The following is a 14815-nucleotide window of genomic DNA, read 5'->3' on the forward strand; positions in this document are numbered from 1 at the left end:
GTATATTTACGCAGTCATTCTCGCCCCTCCTGATGTCCTTGCTCTGCAATTTGGCAGCTTAACATAACTGAAAAATAATCATCATAACAAAAATAAAGAGTCCTAACAGTACAGCACTAGATGGCAGCAATCAATTAGAACTGGAAAGGCAGGAAGCCTTTCCCAGTGGCAGAGGCAAGATTTATTTGTAGAGGAAGGCAAATGCAAGCAGTGAAGATCACACTATTCTTGAGCTATGTATGAATAACTGCCTAGTTTCTTACTAGTGAGGGTTTGTGAATGAAGTGACCAAATCTGGAGGTTAAGGGGTGATATGATAGCCATGTTCAAATATATAAAAGGATGTCATATAGAGGAGGGTGAAAGGTTGTTTTCTGCTGCTCCAGAGAAGCGGACACGGGGCAATGGATTCAAACTACAAGAAAGAAGATTCCACCTAAACATTAGGAAGAACTTCCTGACAGTGAGAGCTGTTCGGCAGTGGAATTTGCTACCAAGGAGTGTGGTGGAGTCTCCTTCTTTGGAGGTCTTTAAGCAGAGGCTTGACAGCCATCTGTCAGGAATGCTTTGATGGTGTTTCCTGCTTGGCAGGGGGTTGGACTGGATGGCCCTTGTGGTCTCTTCCAACTCTATGATTAATCTGATTGCCTGCAGACAAGCTGTTGAAATTAACAGAAAATACGTAGCAAATGCCGCTGATCATGTGGCAAGTGGTGTCTAGAGTCTTCAAGAAGGCAAACCTAGAAGGAATATCATCATCTTCAAATATTCTGTAACAATTAGTGTGTAATTATTTTCTATTAGAAATATTAGTTCAAAGTATCAATTAATAAGCTATTAATATATAGTGACATTAAAATATAACAATTCCTCCAAACAGCAGTTTGGACCCTACGCCAAAGGATAAATGGACATAAATCTGACATCCGGAATCACAAGACAAAGAAACCAGTAGGAGAACACTTCGATCTCCCAGGACTTTCTATACAAGATCTCAACGTAGCTGTCTTATTACAAAAGAATTTCAGAAATAGACTGGAAAGAGAAGTTGCTGAATTGCAACTTATTACCAAACTTAAAACCATGGAGAGACCTGGTCTGAATAGAGACATTGGATTCTTATCTCATTATACATTGCTTTTTCCTGTAAGACCAATTGCAGTCATTAACAGTCGTCAACAGGATTGCCACACCTATCAGCCAATCACCCATTCCCACCACCCTTCTGAGTAATACCCCTCCCCACTCTCTCACTCTATATAAGGGTCTGGTGACTTCTGTTTCAGTGTATCTGAAGAAGTGTGCAAGCACAAGAAAGCTCATACCAAGAACAAACTTAGTTGGTCTGTAAGGTGGTACTGGAAGGGTTCCTAATGGTCCTCGTTAGAATACCTTCCGACTCTTAATTCTGGACTCTGCGTACACACAGTACATTTAATGCACATGGCTTCTCCCCAAGAATCCAGGAAACTAGTTAAGAATGCTGGGGACTGTAGCTGTGTGAGTAGAATACACTTCGCAGGATTCTTTTGAGGGGAGAGGATGTGCTTTAAATGTATGGTGTATAGACTTCCGGTGATGCGCCATTCCGAGCAGTTGGGAACTGTCTCAGTCCCGAGACAGCTCCGGTTTCCTCGGGGGTAGGAGCACCCGCAACCGCGCTGCGGGCTCCGGTAAACCACGGGAAGAGCGTCCCGTGGCACAGGGTTTCTAGCGGGCCCCAGATGTGCCGACCCGTTCTCAGGCAACCCTTGTAAAAGGGGTGCTTGAGCGAGCGGGTGCCGGCACGGGGCTGTAGAAGCCGTCTCCAACCGAGGAAACACAGCGGCGGCAACTGCCGGATTTTGAGCGCTCTGCCCTTCCTCAATCTGGACTTTAGAGAAGTACTCTGTAAGTACGGAACCTAATTTCGGACCTAAAAGAGTAATTTGGCTTTTGGAGAGAGATTAAAATGAGGAAATCCGTTTCTCTCCGATAGCGGCAAGAGGATGGTAACGTCAAAGGAGCTGGAGCCGTTTAAAACTTGCTTTGAAGTTTAACTCTGATTCTGTATACCTTAGAGTCCCCTGTTTTTGGGGTAAGGCTGAGACTTTGATTGATTTCTTCCTGTGGATTACAAAGTATTAGGTTGATATTATTAACTCTCTGGCTAAGGATCCCTGGTCAGTCCGGTAATGGCGGCTGCTGACCGGTTGGCGCAGCTGGAAAAGAACTGAAACCTTATCACTTCCGCCCAACTAAATCCCATCGTCTCAGTATATCCAACAATGACACCAATCCAGGAGAGAATATTGTTGGAACTAAGACTATTTCAATCACTTCAGCAAACTCTTGTAGGAAAGTTTATCCAGATTGCAGCAACTTTGGAAAACTTTGTTTTACGCCCACTCGAAGGAGAGGAGGGAGTGAAAGTGGATCCTGTGGAATCTTTGGAGGATGAATTGGCACAGGCTTCTGGGCTTCCGGTTTGGTGCCGGATAATGGCGGAGCGGAGCTGAAGAGCTCCGGCTCCCGGGGGGTTTTAGGGGTCTCCTTGTCTGCGCCAAGGGCCCCTTAAAGCCACGGGAAGAGCGTCCCGTGGACCGCGGCCTCGTGGGTCCCAGACGTGCCGTCTCTGCTCTTGATTGACCCTCGTAAGGGGGGGAAATCAAGCGAGCGGAGCTCCGACACGGGACTGAAGAGGCGGATGCACCCCCCCAGGAGATCAAAGCAGCGATTCTGCCAGACCTGAGCACCAAGCTTTTCCTGCTAACTTCAAAGAAAAAAGAAGAACCCCGGCTGCTGTAAGTACGGGACTAATTGGATTTACATTTGAATAATTGGCAACCGGGAGGGATGTTAAAAGGAAGCCCGTCCCTCTCCTTTGTTGTGCAGAGGAGGTAATTAAGTTTCAAGTGGCTGCAGCTGCATCACTAGATACAATGTTGCTACGAAGCACTTTGACAGAGAAGATGGATTAAATCCCTGTGAGGGGATTGAAGATTTTGGAAATATCTCTTCTGTGGCTTTTGGAATTGTTTTTGGCACCCTGTCTCAGGGAAAATGGCGCTGGAAAACTAGTACGCAAGATGGAAAATTACTGACATTTGACACCCTTTGCCTTCTCCAACCATGCTTGCTTTCGCTTTTAAACTGATTCTAGATCCGGGTATTACCCAGGAACAAAGAACAATCCTTCTGCAATTGGAGCTTGTGAATCGGAAAATGGCCTGGATAGGGCGTAATTTCAAAGAAATTTGTTTTGGAGCAAGAGAAACCAGCCAGATTTGGGAGAATTTTGATAACTTAGAAGCAGACTTCTCCAGGGAGCTGGGGGAGGTGCTGGAGAAATGGGACGAATTGATTCAGCAACCCCAGGTAAATGGACGGCCCTGGCGTAGTGAGAGACACAGGGCTGATGTTTTGACTGGAGCTACAAGATCCTGTCTCTGGAGTGGGAGTCCAGAGATGAAGGTGAGAAGATTTCTGAAGACACAAGTGGAAGAAAATCAAAATTGCGAAATGGAGTTGCTGGGAGAGGAGAGTTGGTGCCTCTTGAGGCTCCCAAGGAGGAGATTTATAAACTATAAGATGACACTGAACAAGGACAACAGAGGGGAATGTAAAGATGAATGGTGGGGGGGCATGGGAGAGAGCAGAAAAATGGTAAGAAGGGGAATAGGGTGAAAATGATAAAAATTGAATTAGGACGGATTTATGGTACCCTGAAGATAGCGTGTTAAGACTTTAGGATTTTGATGTTAAGTTTTAAGACTTTGATGTTACGATTTTGGGAATTTTGAATTAGTGAAGAGATATGTAACTGACTAATAGCAGCAGTTTAAGTGAAAAGAAGTATAAGATTGATTTAAGAATTATTTCATGATACTATAAGATGTTAAGTTTTTATGATAGTATAAAAGGTTGGATAATGAATTGTAATGTTATAAATGGATGTTACCAAAGTATATTAGTATTGAAGGCAGAGGAGGGAAAGCGGGGGAGGTCCATTTAGAAGATCAGAAACTAGATTTCGTTAAGTAGTAAGAGATAGATTGGTGTTCCAGTTTAGGTATGTATTGGTTTTGGTTTTGTTTTAATTGTTTTCTTTGTTGATTGTGTTTATGTAATGTGTTTTTTATTGTGTTAATGTTGGTGTTTATGTTATGTTATGTTTTTCTCTTGTTTTACTGGAAAATAATAAAAATCTTATAAAAAAAAAAAGAATTGGCACAGGCTTCTAAACAAGAGGGGCTTCCTTTGTGTGAGAGGCGGGGAGCCCCCAATTCGAACATTATAGCTGACTTTTGGGGTGGCAGCCCAGAAGTTCAAGGAGTTCAAGAACAACAGGGAATCCAACAGGAACTTGAGAGTGGGGAAATGAAATCTTGTTATGACTTCCTTGAAACAAGTTATCAAGAAGAATGCTACACTCTGGAGAAGAAGCTATATCTGAAGGGAAGCGTAGAAGTGAAAGTGAAAGAAATTAAATCAACTTTGAATGAGATAATAGGAGAAGGAGAATCTGGATTGGTGGAATGTTGGGGGGGAGACTGGGGGTGTGTGGGAAAGTTGAAGGATGGGAAACAAATGGGCAGGAGAGGGGTGGGGTAAAGGGTGAATTATTAGAAAGGAAGGATTGACCACGGTATCCGACACCAGAGGGAAAATGGAATATGAGATTGGAAGAAATATTTAGGTATAGGTTAATTTGGGTTTTTTAATAGACTGAGAATTGGAATCAGAAGAAATATAGGCTATAGCATAACAAAGTTAAGTTAAGAAAGGATATAAGAGGTAGTGATGTGTAATTTGATGTTTGTTTTATAGAATAAGATTTTGAAGTTAAAAGGTGTTGATAAGAATAAGGTTTAAGATTTAAGATATAATGAGTATGATTGTATGATTAAGATTAGAGGGTAAAAAGTAGATATGATAATGTTACAAAGTTACTAAAAGAGGATTGGAAATGAACGCAGAGGAGAGGACGTGAGGAGGTCCCAATAGAATGTTAAAAACCTGGGAAAGATAATGAGATTCTTGTATTTTTGTAGTATTATAGTTTTGTATTTTTGTGTTTTTGTTGTTTTGATATTTGTTTTTTGTTTGTTATTGTTTGTTTGATTGTGGTTTGTATTTGTCTTATTGGAAAATTTAATAAATTCTTTAAAAAATAAATAAATGTATGGTGTATATAAGGGTTCTATGAATAGAACTTTCAGTCTGGTTTACCCTAACTTGGTTCCTCTTAAGGCCTCACAAAAGACTTTTGATAGCCCCTTACATGTGTCGCAATGGGAGCTAAGATGGCCCCAAAAAGGCATAGGTCATGGGAGAACTCATCCTTATTATACCTGACCCTACCTACTCCATTAGCAAGGGGTAGGAAGCAAGTCAAGTACATCTGAATAATTGCAGGACTGCACTCTGCATCTGCAGAAAACCAGCTTTTTAGGTTGCAGTCCTATGCATGTTTGCTTTGGAATTTGCCTTCCAAGTAAACGTGCCTGAAACAGAACTTCACAAGTCCAGAAAATATTTTGCAATTATTATTTTTGTAAAGAAGAAGAAGAGTTTGGATTTGATATCCCGCTTTTCACTACCCGAAGGAGTCTCAAAGCGGCTCACGTTCTCCTTTCCCTTCCTCCCCCACAACAAACACTCTGTGAGGTGGGTGGGGCTGAGAGACTTCAAAGAAGTGTGACTAGCCCAAGGTCACCCAGCAGCTGCATGTGGAGGAGTGGAGACACGAACCCGGTTCCCCGGATTACGAGTCTGCCACTCTTAACCATTACACCACACAAATGTTCCTATTTTCAGTATGTACAAAACTCTGGCTTTTAGTGCAGCACAAAATATGCATATGCTGGAATACAGGTTGGTAGGTCCAGTATCAGTGAATAAGAGTGACCATTCTAGCAACCTAAAAGGATACTGTATTTTTTAAAATAACAAAATAAGGACCTCTGGCCCACAAGCTCTCCTAGTATTCTACATACAGGATTTCAGTCCAAATTACATAAAGCCCCTAAGTCTACTAACAATTCCCTCACACCTGCAGTTTTATCTTGTGGCAATCAATGCTTAAGAAGCCTCCAATCAGAGTTAACTCTTTGGAATTCAGTACCAAAAGAGATGGCTATGATCACTTGTTTCAATGGTACATTTTTTAAAGGGTTAAATAAATGCCTGCATCATAGTGTACATATCTAGGACAGGGATCGGAAACCTTTTATAGCCAGGAAACCACCTTTCCTCATGAGCAACCAGGTGGGCGGCTGCATTCCAGTGGAGGGCGAGGCTAGAGGCAAAATGTGCAGAAGAATAGCCGTGACTTTTACCTTTTACAGTAGACTACATTCCAACCATACAGGAGCCAAATGTTTCCATTTAGCCCCACATCTCCATCCAAGTAGACAAGACACATTGCAGTTCAGGACATTCTAGCCTGACAAAAACATGCGAGGAGGCAGTAGAACAGGACTGGCAAAAGGTATGATCTGAATTCTGGGCAGATCTGGGTATGATCTGGGACCTGAGGCCAGATTCAATACCAAACCTGAGGTTCCCCGCCTCAGATCAATAATAACTTCAATGGAACTGCCATTATTACAGGCCTCTGAATATCATACACTAAGGAGGACAAAAGTTACAACTTTCATGAGACTCCCCAAAGATATATTGACTGGCTAGTTCTTATTTATTTGACTAATAGTTCATAATAGTCCTTACCACGATATCATTAAGGTGAACAGCGAGCTAAATATATTTCTAAATAAATATGAACATATGAAGAGCCCCATTGGATCAGACCAAAGGATAATTGAGTTCAGCATCCAGTTTTCAACACTGATTAGTCAGATGCCTCCATAAGAAGCGGGTGGTTGTTCATCTGCAGCATCTGCTATTCCAAGACATACTGTCTCTGAATAGGGACAGTCCAGAACATAGAATCATAGAGCTGGAAGGGACCCTGAGGATCATCTAGTCCAACCCCCTGAAATCCAGAAATATGTAGCTGTCCGATAGGGGGATGGAACTTGCTACCTTGGCGTTATCAGCACCATGCTCTAACCAACTGAACTAAGTGTGCAGACTTGTTTCATTTTTGAACCGTAGATAGAAATTATAATGGCTGCAGTCATCATGCCCAAAGAAGCAGCAATTGGTTGCCATCCTTCAGCAGCACCCCTTATTTTAACAGCTGCCCCAATATGATTTCTGCTTCTGAAGGTTCTAGGAAAAGAAACAACCCAATAATGCCAGTCTTTATAGCAAGTGAGCCTGCTAGCATAGAATTGTAGAGTTGGAAGGGACGCCGAGGGTCATCTAATCCAAACCCCTGCAATGCAGGAATCCTGCCCTCAGCCATCCCTGGGTGGGCTCAAACCACTAACCTTCTGGTTAACAGCCAGACAAACTTACCCATTGCTCTTCTGTAATTTCCCAGGATTAGGTACACATTTGGTACAGGTGAGTAATCATGCACTATCTACAACACGCATCCCCAAACTCTGCCCTCTAGCTGTTTTGGGACTACAACTCCCATCAACCCTAGCTAACAGGACCAGTGGTCAGGGATGTTGGGAATTGTAGTCCCAAAACAGCTGGAGGGCTGAGTTTGGGGATGCCTGAATCAACATCATCTGATGAGTAATCAGAAATAATTGCCCCAGTTCACCTCAAGAGTTTGGCTCCACCTGACAAAAGACATTGTTTGTTTTAGGGACAAAAGGAATTGTTTTAGGGACAAACTGACAGTGATCTGCTATGACTCTTCAGAGGATGAGTCAGTTATACCCATTTTATAGTTTTATCACCGGGAGTGCCCTTGCCCACCATTACTGCAGAGGCATCGCTAAGCATTCTAGGTGATGGCAACTGTTTTTCCAAGTAACAACTTTGAGGGACAGTCACAAGATCAACAGGTGCAGCTCTGCAGAGCCAGAGATAGAGCAAAGGGGCAGATGCAAGCCTGTTGGATTTCCTCCTGACAGTGGTCCTTTAAAGGTAAAGATAAAGGGACCCCTGACTGTTTGGTCCAGTAGCGGACGATGCTGGGGTTGCGGCGCTCATCTCACTTTACAGGCCGAGGGAGCCAGCGTACAGCTTCCGGGTCATGTGGCTAGCATGACTAGGCTGCTTCTGGCAAACTAGAGCAGTGCATGGAAACGCTGTTTACCTTCCCGCTGGAGCAGTACCTATTTATCTACTTGCACTTTGACGTGCTTTTGAACTGCTAGGTTGGCAGGAGCAGGGACTGAGCAACGGGAGCTCACCCCATTGCGGGGATTCGAACCGCCAACCTTCTGATCGGCAAGCCCTAGGCTCTGTGGTTTAACCCACAGCGCCACCCGTGTCCCTGACAGTGGTCCTTTACATGCGCACAAATGCTGCCAGGATTTTATATATTGTTGTTGTTCAGTCGTGTCCGACTTCGTGACCCCATGGACCAGAGCACGCCAAGCACGCCTGTCTTTCACTGCCTCCCGCAGTTTGGTCAGACTCATGTTGGTAGCCTCAAGAACACTGTCCAACCATCTCGTCTTCTGTCATCCCCTTCTCCTTGTGCCCTCAATCTTTCCCAGCATCAGGGTCTTTTCCAGAGAGTCTTCTCTTCTCATGAGGTGGCCAAAGTATTGGAGCCTCAGCTTCAGGATCAGTCCTTCCAGTGAGCACTCAGGGCAGATTTCCTTCAGGATGGAAGGTTTGATCTTCTTGCAGTCCATGGGACTCTCAAGAGTCTCCTCCAGCACCATAATTCAAAAGCATCAATTCTTCGATGATCAGCCTTCTTTATGGTCCAGCTCTCACTTCCATACATCACTACTGGGAAAACCAGGGCTTTAAGTATACGGAATGTTGAGCTTCAGACCATATTTTGCGCTCTCCTCTTTCACCCTCATTAAAAGGTTCTTTAATTCCTCCTCACTTTCTGCCATCAAGGTTGTGTCATCAGCATATCTGAGGTTGTTGATATTTCTTCCGGCAATCTTAATTCCGGCTTGGGATTCATTCAGTCCAGTCTTTCGCATGACGAATTCTGCATATAAGTTAAATAAGCAGGGAGACAATATACAGCCTTGTCGTACTCCTTTCCCAATTTTGAACCAATCAGTTATTCCATATCCAGTTCTAACTGTAGCTTCTTGTCCCACATAGAGATTTCTCAGGAGACAGATTAGGTGATCAGGCAGGCGCTCCCATTTCTTTAAGAACTTGCCATAGTTTGCTGTGGTCGACACAGTCAAATGCTTTTGCGTAGTCAATGAAGCAGAAGTAGATGTTTTTCTGGAACTCTCTAGCTTTCTCCATAATCCAGCGCATGTTTGCAATTTGGTCTCTGGTTCCTCTGCCCCTTCGAAATCCAGCTTGCACTTCTGGGAGTTCTCGGTCCACATACTGCTTAAGCCTGCCTTGTAGAATTTTAAGCATAACCTTGTTAGCGTGTGAAATGAGCGCAATTGTGCGGTAGTTGGAGCATTCTTTGGCACTGCCCTTCTTTGGGATTGGGATGTAGACTGATCTTCTCCAATCCTCTGGCCACTGCTGAGTTTTCCAAACTGGCATATTGAGTGTAGCACCTTAACAGCATTATCTTTTAAAATTTAAAATAGTTCAGCTGGAATATCATCACTTCCACTAGACTTGTTATTAGCAGTGCTTTCTAGGGCCCATTTGACTTCAGTGGTCCTTTACATGCACACAAATGCTGCCAGGATTTTTTATATAGTAGTATTATTAAGTGAACATCCTACTCTTGTGCCGCTTGCTTTCTCTGTGTGGTTATGCAGTTTACTATCATCCTGGCAATGAAATCAGATCATAAATTTTGTGTGTGTTATGAACCGCCCTGAGATCGGCTGACGAAGGGCGGTATAAAAGTTTAATAAATACTAAAAAAACACTCTGCAGCTGCTAATATTTATTATTATTTATTATTATGGCTATTATTAAGATTGTTATTATTAACATGTTTTTTCTAAGACAGGAACTCAGCATGGCTTACAGATAAAAATAAGAGCAGCCTAAAAGACATCATTAAAAACAACTGAACATTTATAGAATTAACACACACACACACTTTATTAAAAACATACGGATAATTACAATTAAAAGGCTACCAGTTTCTCTCTCACGCTCACTCTCCCTTCTCAACCCCGGGTCAGACCCAGGTAGCGCCCAGCGCGCCTGCGTCATACCAAGCCCCGCCCCTATCCCCAGTGCCGAAAATGGCGCGTGCGCACTGAAAGCCCGGTCTTGTTTGTGCATGGGCGCGCGCTCCCGTGCGTGTGTGTGTTTTTGTATATGTGGGCTTTCCCCGTTCTCGCTCTCTCTCTCGCTCTCACTCACATTCATACACACATCTCTTCCTCCTCGTCCACATCCGGGGTCACGCGGCTTTCGCTTCCTGCTGCGGTTTGTTTGTTTGTTGTTTGTTTTCGGGGTGGGGAGGGGCGAGAAAGGAGCCGGCCCTAGAGACAAGACAGATAGACAGACAGACAGACAGAAAGAGACGGAAGGAAGGACCCGAATGAGGGACCCAACCGCCGCCTGGGCGCGAGCACGCGCGCGTCACCGTGGCTCCGTCAGCTGAAGGAGGCAGAGAGAGAGAGAGAGAGCTCGCGCCTCCTTTTCTGTCAGAGGAACGCTGAGCGGTTGAGGGAGCGCGAAGGCGAGCGGGCACGCGCCGCTGGAATTTTCAAAGAGAGAGGGAGGGAGGGGGGCGACGGGCGACCCAACCTGCCGGCGGCGGGGCCTGTCTTGGGCTTCGGTTTCCGTTGGCCTCGGCGCCCTTCGCCGCCCGACTCCTTCGCCTCGGGCTCCGGTCCACGCGGGGAAAGACGGAGGTGAGTGACCCGGAGGTGGGGAAAGGGAGGACGGGACGGGTTTCGGAGCGGGGGAAGGATGGGATCAGGGAAGCGCCCCTCATGTGTGTGTGGGGAGGGAAGGAGCCCACCTCCCCCCCCCCTGGAACTTTTAATAGGCACGCGTGGCTCGGCGTTTGTTTGGCTCCCTGCCTTGCGCGCTTCAGGCTCCCGCATCCTGAAAGGCCGACCCCCGCCTCACACTCCCACCCACCTGCACCTACCTTTTTGATACACCATGTGCTTTTTTTCTGGGGGGGCTCTCCCTGCCCGCCTCTCGTGCTCTGGGTGCACCTTCTCTTCAGCCCCTCTTTCCCACCCCAATTTCTGAATCTTAAACATTACTCGGGGCTGCTGCCAGGTATAGTCTCAACTTTCCTTTCAATACACAACCACCCCGTGAAGTTGAGAGTTTCCTCTTCTCTCTGGGAGCGCCTTCACTCTCGCGTATCACACACATACGCTTCCACCCGGTGCTTTCTCTTCAGGAGGAAATTGCCATTTCCTCTCACTGTCTTCTCCCTTGCAAGGTATTTCCAGAGGAGTTTTGTTGCGGAGAGACAAAAAAGGCTAGTCTTGCGGGCACCTTTGAAGACAAACTTACTGTGGGGAGAGTCTAACAGAAGATGCTTCTTTTGTGTGTTATGCCCAAATCCTAAATTAGTTGACTTGGAAGAAAATCCTGCTGTGTTCCTCAGGGCTTACTCCTGGGTAGGTGCTACAGGATTGTAGCCTTATAGTGGGCTTATAGCCAGATGGGTGGGGTACAAATAAATTATTATTATTATTATTATTATTATTATTATTATTATTATTATAGCACAATCCTGACCATGTATATTCAGAAATAAGTCCTGTTGAATTCAGTGGGGTCATGACTGCAGCATTATTTTTTGTTGATAGAGTCGACAATAGGACATCAGATCCACACACCCTGTTTCCACTACCTGTATCCCTTTACCAGTTTCCTATCATCCATTCTCTTTTACTCATCCCTTCTCATACCCCAGCCCAATTGCATCCTGTATGAAGAACCTTTTTAGCTTCCTCTTTACGCACGCTGTTTTATATTCCCCTTGTCTATCATGTGAGGGCCTCCTTGTTTTCCTGTTCACTGGATCCTCTCAACCTGTGGGTTCTCTCCCTCCTCCCATCCTGTTTTTGTGCCTCCATTCTTCCTGGATCCCCATTCCTCTGCCCCTTCCGCATTCCCTCTTAGTGCTTCCTTTTGGGAAGAGCTGCTTGGGGTGAATGAAAGAGACCCAGACCCTGCCACTCCCTCTATTCCCTTTCTACTTTGTGATGTTTACCTGTCCCTCCCCCCTGGTCCCTGCATGATGAGGTTGGAAGAAACACTAGAAATTAGGGTTTAGGTGGTTTAGTAGCAAAGCTGTTTGTAACCACCACACCTTCCTTACTGTTTGGAGTGTGTGTGCACACACGCCTACGCAAGCAACTCAAGCGGTTTCAATCAGGCTAGCAGGGGAGAAGTGTCATTTGCCACCTTCTTGCATTTATTGTTGTGGTAGTCTAGTGCTCATTGTTGTGATGGGAATCTGTCACTTGTGAACATATGAGGCCAGTGTATTGAGCTTTAGAAAGGGGACACCATCCTCATGATACACTGACCTAAGGCAGATTTGTTTTGTCAATGAATGTGTTTGTACATAATTCAAAAGCCACACAGCTTCCTGGTTTAAAATTATATCCCTGAGTAATCATGAGACCTGAAAAACAAATTGCATAATTTCAGCGGTTATTCTTTGTGGACATCGCTACAAAGCTCAAGAACGAGTAGAGCTGCTGTAAAAAGGAGGGGCAAATCTCTTTAATGCTGTTTCATAAGCATGTTTTATATTTTACAAAGTATGCTTTGTAAGAATATTTGTTTGAAACAGACTTATTATAGCTCCCAAATAGAAGTTATATCCAAAAATCTGCCTAGTTAAATACCACTGTTTTTGTGAAGAACAGAGGAGGCTAATAATGTGAAGACTGCCTTGTTTAACTTGCTGTTTTTCTTGGCACTTCAGTGCATGTATTTGTAGGTCATGAAAAAGCCCTTTTTAAAATTAACAAAGACCTTGAAGAGTGACTTAATACTAAAGATGGTAGTGTACACACACAAATATTTGAGTGACTTTGGTAATATTGTGGTAATATCTAACATAAGAACACTGGTGTGTGAAATAATCCAAGACAATGAAAACTAAGTATAAACAATAGTAGTGCCTTAAATAATGCTAATTAGGTTAATAAACTTCAACAGGCAACCTTTGGAAAACTGCTGAATGTGTATGCTTTGCCAAGTAAGCAATATACTTGTGTGCATTTTTGTTTCTGTGCAATGTGTTCCTTTTCTTTTGTCTCCAAGCAGCTGTTCCCCATTGGAAACTGACGTTGTCCGAGCTGGGCTAAAGTCCTGTCCCTGCTTGGTTGATCTGTTTTGTACTTTCTTTAATTAAGAAAGAATCTGGTCCATATTCTATGAAGAAATGCATGTGCAAAGCCCTGTATGTGCAGGAGGGAGGAAAGTAGGGGAAGAAATAAATAAGCATTGGACTGGATCATCTCTGTGCAATGCAATCATATTCATCTTTACTTGAAAGGAAGTCACACTGTGTTCAGTGACATTTACTCGCAGCTAAGTGTATGTGGCTTTGTAGCCATATAGCACAATTCTTTGCTTGTTTACTCAGAAGTAAGATCCACTTTGTTCGTTAGAACTTACTTGCAGGTAAGTGTACACATGATTGCAGCCTGTATTTATTTGTAAAACAGAATGGCTTGCACTCTGCATCTGAACACGCATACAAGGAAAGATGAGCTTTAACAGGCTACTTTTGTGATTAACACTAAGTGTTTGCTTTTGTTTTGCAAGCAGATGTTTGTTTCTGTGAACAGATGTGATTTTAAAATGCTCATTATTGGTAGTCAGTTGCCATTTTTGCAGTAGAAAGACATAACATTAGTTTTGTTTTGGGTGTGGCCTTTTGCATTAGAAAACATTGTAGCATTTCTGGGAGGAACAATTTTTTAACAGCAAATGTGTGACTTGCCTAGATAATGAGCGTGTTAGGGACAGGGGGCTCTCACAAGGGAAGGCTAGCAGTGGCAAGGGCTGTTAATCCTTCAGTTGCCTGCTGGTTCCCTTCTGCAGATGCACCCCAAAGCTGCCCCCCTTACTACTTGTTTCAGTCAGAGCCTGGCTGGGAGTAGGGGAATTAAAAACTGCCAGGTAGCTTGAATTTTAAAAGAAGAATCAGTGGGCAAGGTAATTGTTAACTGCTTTAAGCCTTACAATAGAAACATGAGATTGGGACCCCTGGACTTCCCTCATCATGTCTATTTTCACTGCAGTGAAATTCTGACATGTGTGGGTTAGTAATTCTTGTGGACTTATTTGCAGGTGCATGTAATAATAATAATTTTTTTAAAAAACTTTTATTTATATCCCGCCCTCCCTGGCCGAAGTCGGGCTCAGGGCAGCTAACATCAAATATATAACATTAGTATAAAATCAAACTATAATTAAATTACCTCCTAAAATCAGGTCAGTTTGCCTTATACTGAATCCAACCTTATGTTAGCCTGGTTCTCTCATAATACTTAACTATGGTTTATTAAACTTGTTTTTTTAAACTATGGTTTAGCATTATATGTGAATGCTGTCCAGTAATTTAACTATGACTTGTTTATTAATGGCAAACTGCAAACTGCTTGTTGATGGCTTACAAACCTTGGTTTCTTTTAAGTATGGCTTGGTGATATGTGCAAACCCAGCACCATCCTTTTAACCATTACAGTCATACCTCGGGTTATAATAGCTGCGGGTTGTGTATTTTCACGTTACGAACGCAGCAAACCCGGAAGTGGGAACATTCTTGCCACATGGGGACTTGAAGTATTTTCCCCAAGCTGAAGTTTTCATGCCATTATCAAGATCAGCCTCCATAGAACCCATCACA

The 14815-nt window shown here is 43.8% G+C and overlaps 1 protein-coding gene across 3 annotated transcripts in view; it reads left to right on the forward strand.

Annotated features, from left to right (window-relative positions):
* The first annotated feature begins 10770 nt into the window (after window positions 1-10770).
* PIK3CA (phosphatidylinositol-4,5-bisphosphate 3-kinase catalytic subunit alpha) overlaps window positions 10771-14815 on the forward strand; it is a 48283-nt gene continuing 44238 nt past the window's right edge. For all 3 annotated transcript variants that reach the window (XM_033150686.1, XM_033150687.1, XM_033150689.1), the window contains exon 1: window positions 10771-10829. The gene's annotated coding sequence lies outside the window, so the exon portion shown is untranslated. The remainder of the gene's footprint in view (window positions 10830-14815) is intronic.

This window comes from Lacerta agilis, chromosome 5, assembly GCF_009819535.1.
Source record: "Lacerta agilis isolate rLacAgi1 chromosome 5, rLacAgi1.pri, whole genome shotgun sequence".
Lineage (NCBI taxonomy): Eukaryota > Metazoa > Chordata > Lepidosauria > Squamata > Lacertidae > Lacerta > Lacerta agilis.